The following is an 8,114-nucleotide window of genomic DNA, read 5'->3' as shown; positions in this document are numbered from 1 at the left end:
GCAGGGAGAATGAGGCAAATGGTCACATGTTCTCCACACCAAATGACAATAAATATATATAAACAAATGGCCTTTAGTCGACATGGCAACATGCAGACAAATGTTGAATGAGTGTGACAGTGGGAGGATGTCCCCCAGCTCGTTCTCATCATGGGAACGTGGAGCAGAAGGCGTCATCCTCTCTTTATTACCTGTTAAAACCGATACTTCATTCACAAAGTGTGCTTGGAGGAGAGGTGACTCTCAGGTTCCCACACGCACACGGGAACACGAATTATTTTTTTTATTTTTACTAAAGACATTAATTGGAAGAGCCGCGCGTAAAAGGAAGGACTTTACGCGCGCCTCGGTTGTCCATAGAGAACTATAGTGTTATTTGACAAAATGTATACATGTACTTAAAAATAGAGATGAGACAAAAGACTTGATTCACTTTTGTTTACTGAGTTTGGGAGACTGTCCACACTGAGAAACCTTTAATAATTTTGGCAAATGTTAGAGTAACTCCTTCAACCCTCTCTCATGGGAAAATTGGGCAGGGAGCTGTATTCACACTTTATTACGTGTTAGAATCGATACATCATTACGAAGAGTGTTTGAGAGAGAAGACGCGTTCGGGTTCCCACGCGTTGCTTCTCTGAATGTCATTATGAAATGTGACATTTTGTTTAAATTTTATTATTTCACAGGTATGTGCGGAGCCATGCGTAAAAGGTAATTTTACGCGCGACACATAGATGCTATTCTCAGCAGACTTTGCAGATTGTTCGTTTGTTTGTTTTAATGAATTAAAAAAGCCTGAACTGTAGTTTTTGGTATGTTTTTGTTTTTCATTCACAACCAAAGATACAACACAGTTTGCATAGCTGCGCATAAAAGAGTGGATTTTACGCACACCGAAACAGTTTACATTGTTGCAGACTTTATGAGAACCTCAATCAGCAGTGAGTCGGTGAGTGAGTGAATGTTCAGATTTCTCCTGATTTTCTCGGATCCACGCTCCTCATTTTCTGCAGTGTCCACCTGAGGACATGTCTCGTTTCTCCGTCCATAATAAAGCCGTGAGAAGTCACCACAGTCATTTGTCTGGGCATCACGCTGTTTTGGCGGATGCTTGTTGATTTCCCTTGCTATGTAAAATGTGTCACACGCTGGTAACACCTGTCACAGGCGCGTGCCACTCACACTCGGCGGGGCAGCTGCACGTGCCCGCAGATTGGGGAAGGGTGGTCTTTCATCTGCATATCTTCCTTGTCAAATGTTGTTAAATAGATTATTAAGAACAGAGTTGAAGTAGAAATTAAAAAGAATGCATGTACAGTATATATGTGTTTTCATTTCTAACTTTATTAAATGTTTAAACATTAAAAGCCTCTTTCCACTTATATGCCCAAATTACTGTAAACTGGAGCAGACTGTCAAACTGCAGGAAAAACGAGTCACAACAAAGCAGGCATTTTGAATGCTATGCTATAAATTTTTAAAAACATTAACACTTATAAATCTGAGTGAAGTAGTTTCACATGGAGTCAAACGGAAATAAAACAAAGTCTGTGACCAGAGGTGGTGGGTGGAGCCTAAAGTTACGCCCACCTCAGGCTTAAACGCTGTCCCTGAATTCTCGTGGTCACATTCAGCTGTGACTGAAAGACCGACAGACCGTTCTTGGATACTCATTTGCTTCAGGATTCAGAGGACGCAAAAGCCCACAGGAAGGTACCTATTTGATCATTTATGCTTTCATTAATATTTCAGAATATTTGAGCCCTTCACAGGCTCTGTTATCTGTAAAATCTCTCCTGAGGAACATTACTCCTGTTCAATAACTGTTGAAAAGACTGAAACAGTTTTAGCTTTAATCTTTAATCATTTATTCAATGATCTCTACTGTCTTGCAGAGTCTCAAACCTCAGGTGGAGAGACGTCGAAGGGAGAGAATGAACCGCAGCCTGGAGAGCCTAAAGACTCTTTTATTACAGCGGCAGGTAAAGTCCACAAAAACTCAGGTGGCCAGTTGGTTCATCCTAGAAGATAGAAGGTCTTTTAGTAGGGGCTGTGGACCTGTGTATTGACTCTTTGTTTCTGTCCTAGGAAGGTACTCAGCGCAGAGTGGAGAAAGCTGAGATACTCGAGCACACAGTCGTCTTCCTGCAGAACACTGCTGAAGGAAACAGACGAGAGCTGGAGGTGGTGATGGTGAGGGTGGAGGAGCCAGAAACACTCCTTCCAAGACGGTTCTCACCTGCCTGCAAACAGCCACTCAGTTCCTGGGCCCTGAGGGGAAGGGCCTGTGGCTTGGAGCAGCACTGGATTCATCATTTGCTGCTCCGTTTTCCCACTCAGTCCTCTGACTCTGCGCGTCCAAAGAACTGAAGCTCATTCCTCCTCCAGCTCCCTGCTTCTCCGAAAGTCCTCCAGGTCTATTCTTCGGCTGCTGATGGACAAGTCCGGGCACAGACTGTGCACGCCTGCCCTTACTGTGACCAGTTGTGTTCAGACAACATAGACACATCGCTCTCCCACACAGCCCCAAAAAGTGACCAGTCGAGCGAGAAAACAGAGCCCGTCCCAGAACCTACCGATGGGCCAGTCAATGTGGAGGCCGTGGCCCTGATCACCACGCAGTGACTTCAGAAACTGAACTTTTAATGACTCTAACATGCTGATTAATATTCATACAAGAGCATGTGTTCTTCATTCGACTCTACAAGGCCGTATTCAGTTCAATGTATTGAACACGGGCCACCTGCTGTCTGTAAAGTCTGATAAATGCGTAGATATTGTATATCTATTATGATCACACCAAGTGCTGCTACGGCCTTTACAGGCCAACTCGTGTTAATTGTGTCACAGTGTGTTTTTGCACCTTAATTTATTTTATTTTGTCATTTGCAAATAAACAAAAGAAAAAAACACTCAACAATGCATATGCGTTAATTAATTGTGGGCTGGCACGTGTCTATAGGAGCATAAGTGTGGACTTTTACTGCCACGTGGGGATAAAAGGTGCCATGTGGTGACGTTTCACACAATAGAACAAGCTTAATCATCACTTCTTACTCCGAAAAACTATAACATTGGCACAAACATTCAGGAAAATTAAATGCATAGGTAGGTTACTTACATTTAACGTAATCCCCCTTTTATTATTACACGTATGGTAAGTTGTCGTCTTTATATTAAAAGTATATTTATATGTTAGTAACATGTTTCAATTATAAATAGTGTTCAATTGCATAAGTAAAAGTCGTGCGTAACATGTGCAATTCCCATGCGTAAAGTCATTTGTTCCTACTTTGAAATCGAAATTTAGTTTGGCTCGTTTAAATAAAAATGTAATTGAGAATTTTAAATAGAATTGGTGTTATGGCCAAGGTCACTATTTTCTGCACAAAGAACGAGGTAATATGGTTGTGCCTATAACAGTTTTCCGTGCGTAAAACAGTTCTTGACGCTGCTTTCCGAGCATTTATTGCATAATTCTATTGTTTTGTCAAACAGGCAAGTCTTTTGGTCTCTTTCATTTGCATTTCAATCGTCGGCAAATGCTCGTGGGAACGTGGGAAGTGCCTTATCTCCAGTGAACCAGGATCAGTTTTAACAGATAATAAAGCTATAAATGCAGCGTAATTTCATCTTTCCCCACGAGAAAGAGTTTGGACTAAAGAAAACTGCCGACGCTCCAACTTCTCCCTGATGCTCTGCATGGGCAACTGAACTGTCAGGTGTACAGTATGTGGGCACAATAAAAGAAGAGAAGCTAAAATGCGCTCGAGTCTGACCCGAGCCCACGGTTTATAGATTTAAAAAAAGAAAACAAATCGTCCTGAATCGATTCAGCGTGTTGAGACTTCTACCTGAAACATACCCACCTCCCTCAGCAACCACCCCTCCTTTCCTCGATCCCCATTTTTTATTCTCAAATTACTGATCTGAGACCTCAAACTAACCACCATGCAACAAATCAGCTTGTGCTCAGATGCAGAAAACAAGACACAATGCATTTTACGCGCAAACGGTGCGTAAAAAGCCATGCGTAAAATTACAGGACATTTACAGAATTTGAGTGTACACTGTAAATTAAAATTCGTTGTCTTGTTTTTCTTCTTACTGTTTCCCAAGACGACAGTTATTTATATGAGGATGCATTTTAGATTCGGGCCTTAAAACAAACCGGACTGACCTTCTCCTGTCATGCTTGTGGCTTTATTGTGGACAAAAACAAACCACTTCATAAAAAATGTAGCTTTATTTTTCTAGTTGTATATTTCACACTGGAATATTTGGTATGTTTGGAAACATTAGATATCCTTTAGAATTTGAATATCTTTTTGTTTGAACACTTTAGTATGGTCGCATTTTACAAAGTCATGACGATGGTGATCAAACCCTAAAATATATTCAGCTCTATCAGACATATACTGAGCTGTAATTCCCACAAATTTATTTGGGGTTATAAATGCTGAGCTGGCGCGTGCCTGGAACAGACACCACACTTACTCACTAAATGTCTTCAGATAAAGAGACATCAAAGGGTTTAAACTCTTTCTTGTAGGAAAAGAGGAAATGGCGCTGCATTTACAGCTTTGCAGTCTGTTAAAACTGACACTGATTCACTAAAGAAGGTGGCACAGAGAGGAGACACTTCCCACGTTCCCACGAGCATTTGCCAACAGTTGAAATGCAAATAAGTTAGACCAAAAGCCTTCTTCTGTTGTTTGAAAAACATTTTAAACTGATACAATTAAATGCACGGACAACGTGCAACTCCAAAAACTGTTTTACGCACGCCAAAATACGTCGTTCTTTACGCAGAAAATAGTGACTATAGCCTTCTATTCTCAATTAAACATGTTTAAACTGTCGAAACATGTTTTTAAAGAAGGAACATACATAATCTTTTGTAAATAAAAAAAAAGGTTTTCCAGTCAAACAACGTATTTAGTTAGTTTAAATTGAACCATGATTTTTACATAAAGGCCTACATACTTTTAATATAAAGCTGATCCGTACGACTGATAATAAAAGGCGGAAATGTAAGTGGGCTTTGTTGGGCAACCTGTATACATGCTATAGTTAATGTGTGAAACGTCACCGCATGGCGCCTTTTATCCCCACGTGGCAGCGTAAGTCCACACTTATGCTCCTATAGACACGTGCCAGCAATCAATTAACACATATGCATTGTTGAGTGTTTTTTTCTTTTGTTTATTTGCAAATGACAAAATAAAATAAATTAAGGTGCAAAAACACACTGTGACACAATTAACACGAGTTGGCCTGTAAAGGCCGTAGCAGCACTTGGTGTGATCATAATAGATATACAATATCTACGCATTTATCAGACTTTACAGACAGCAGGTGGCCCGTGTTCAATACATTGAACTGAATACGGCCTTGTAGAGTCGAATGAAGAACACATGCTCTTGTATGAATATTAATCAGCATGTTAGAGTCATTAAAAGTTCAGTTTCTGAAGTCACTGCGTGGTGATCAGGGCCACGGCCTCCACATTGACTGGCCCACCGGTTGGTTCTGGGACGGGCTCTGTTTTCTCGCTCGACTGGTCACTTTTTGGGGCTGTTGGGGAGTCGTGGGAGAGCGATGTGAGTCTCCATTGGTCTGAACACAACTGGTCACAGTAAGGGCAGGCGTGCACAGTCTGTGCCCGGACTTGTCCATCAGCAGCCGAAGAATAGACCTGGAGGACTTCCGGAGAAGCAGAGAGCTGGAGGAGGAATGAGCTTCAGTTCTTTGGACGCCGGCAGAGTCAGAGACTGAGTGGGAAAAGCGAGCAGCAAATGATGCATCCAGTGCTGCTCCAAGCCACAGGCCCTTCCCCTCAGGGCCCAGGAACTGAGTGGCTGTTTGCAGGCAGGCTGAGAAACCGTCTTGGAAGGAGTGTTTCTGGCCTCCTCCACCCCCATCACCATCACCACCTCCAGCTCTCGTCTTGTTTCCTTCAGCTGTGTTCTGCAGGAAGACGACTGTGTGCTCGAGTATCTCAGCTTTCTCCACTCTGCGCTGAGTACCTTCCTAGGACAGAAACAAAGAGTCAATACACAGGTCCACAGCCCCTACTAAAAGACCTTCTATCTTCTAGGATGAACCAACTGGCCACCTGAGTTTTTGTGGACTTTACGCCGCTGTAGTAAAAAGAGTCTTTAGCTCTCCAGGCTGCGGTTCATTCTCTCCCTTCGACGTCTCTCCACCTGAGGTTTGGACTCTGCAAGACGTAGAGATCATTGAATAAATGATTAAAGATTAAAGCTAAAACTGTTTCAGTCTTTTCAACAGTTATTGAACAGGAGTAATGTTCCTCAGGAGAGATTTTACAGATACCAGAGCCTGTGAAGGGCTCACATATTCTGAAATATTTAATGAAAGTATAAATGATACAAATAGCTTACCTTCCTGTGGGCTTTTGCGTCCTCTGAATCCTGAAGCAACTTCATGATTGTATTCCAAGAACTGGTCTGTCGGTCTTTCAGTCACAGCTGAATGTGACCACAGAGACTTCAGGGACAGCGTTTAAGCCTGAGGTGGGCGTAACTTTAGGCTCCACCCACCACCTCTGGTCACAGACTTTGTTTTATTTCCGTTTTGACTCCATGCTGAAACTACTCCACTCAGATTTACTAAATTGTTAATGTTTTTAATATATTTTACAGCATAGCATTACAAATGCCTGCTTTGTTGTGACTCGTTTTTCCTGCAGTTTGACAGTCTGCTCCAGTTTAACAGTAATTTGGGCATATAAGTGGAAAGAGGCTTTTAATGTTTAAACCATTTAAATAAAGTTAGAAATTGAAAACACATATATACTGTACATGCATGTCTTTTTCTACTTCAACTCTGTTCTTAATAATCTATTTTAACACATTTTGACAAGGAAGTAATGCAGACTGAAAGACTACCCTTCCCAAACCTGCGGGCACGTGCAGGCTGCCCCGCCGAGTGTGAGTGGCACGCGCCTGTGACAGGTGTTACCAGCTCGTGTGACACATTTTACATATGCAAGGGAAATCAACAAGCATCCGCCAAAACAGCGTGATGCCCAGACAAATGACTGTGGTGACTTCTCACGGCTTTATTATGGACGGAGAAACGAGACATGTCCTCAGGTGGACACTGCAGAAAATGAGGAGCGTGGATCCGGAAATCAGGAGAAATCTGAACATTCACTCACTCACCGACTCACTGCTGATTGAGGTTCTCATAAAATCTGCAACAATGTAAACTGTTTCGGTGTGCGTAAACTCCACTCTTTTATGCGCAGCTATGTAAACAAAACCACATCCAAAACTACAGTTCAAAGCGAAATCTCTCTTATTTTATTCAATACAAATAAACGAACAAACAATCTGCAAAGTCTGCTGAGAATAGCATCTATGTGTCGCGCGTAAAATTACCTTTTACGCATGGCTCCGCACATACCTGTGAAATAAGATTTAACCAAAATGTCACATTTCATAATGACATTCAGAGAAGCAACGCGTGGGAACCCGAACGCGTCTTCTCTCTCAAACACTCTTCGTAATGATGTATCGATTCTAACACGTAATAAAGTGTGAATACAGCTCCCTGCCCAATTTTCCCATGAGAGAGGGTTGAAGGAGTTACTCTAACATTTGCCAAAATTATTAAAGGTTTCTCAGTGTGGACAGTGAAAAAAAAAGTGAATCAAGTCTGGTGTCTCATCTCTATTTTTAAGTACATGTATACATTTTGTCAAATAACACTATAGTTCACTATGGACAACCTTTTACGCGTGGCTCTTTCAATTAATGTGTTTAGTAAAAAACAACAAAATAATTCGTGTTCCCGTGTGCGTGTGGGAACCTGAGAGTCACCTCTCCTCCAAGCACACTTTGTGAATGAAGTATCGGTTTTAACAGGTAATAAAGAGAGGATGAAGCCTTCTGCTCCACGTTCCCATGATGAGAACGAGCTGGGGGACATCCTCCCACTGTCACACTCATTCAACATTTGTCTGCATGTTGCCATGTCGACTAAAGGCCATGTTTATATATATATATATATATATATATATATATATATATATTGTAATTTGGTGTGGAGAACATATGACCATTTGCCTCATTCTCCCTGCA

At 41.7% G+C, this 8,114-nt stretch overlaps 2 pseudogenes; one reads left to right on the top strand and one right to left on the bottom strand.

Annotated features, from left to right (window-relative positions):
* The first annotated feature begins 925 nt into the window (after positions 1 to 925).
* On the top strand, positions 926 to 2,920 carry LOC116690840 (transcription factor HES-1-B-like; annotated as a pseudogene).
* A 2,267-nt stretch (positions 2,921 to 5,187) lies between these two features.
* Positions 5,188 to 8,114, bottom strand: part of LOC116690839 (transcription factor HES-7-like) — a 3,208-nt pseudogene continuing 281 nt past the window's right edge.

The sequence above is a fragment of the Etheostoma spectabile genome, chromosome 6, assembly GCF_008692095.1.
Source record: "Etheostoma spectabile isolate EspeVRDwgs_2016 chromosome 6, UIUC_Espe_1.0, whole genome shotgun sequence".
NCBI lineage: Eukaryota > Metazoa > Chordata > Actinopteri > Perciformes > Percidae > Etheostoma > Etheostoma spectabile.
The sequence above is the reverse complement of the archived record's forward strand: the minus strand, read 5'-3'. Positions and strand labels throughout refer to the sequence as shown.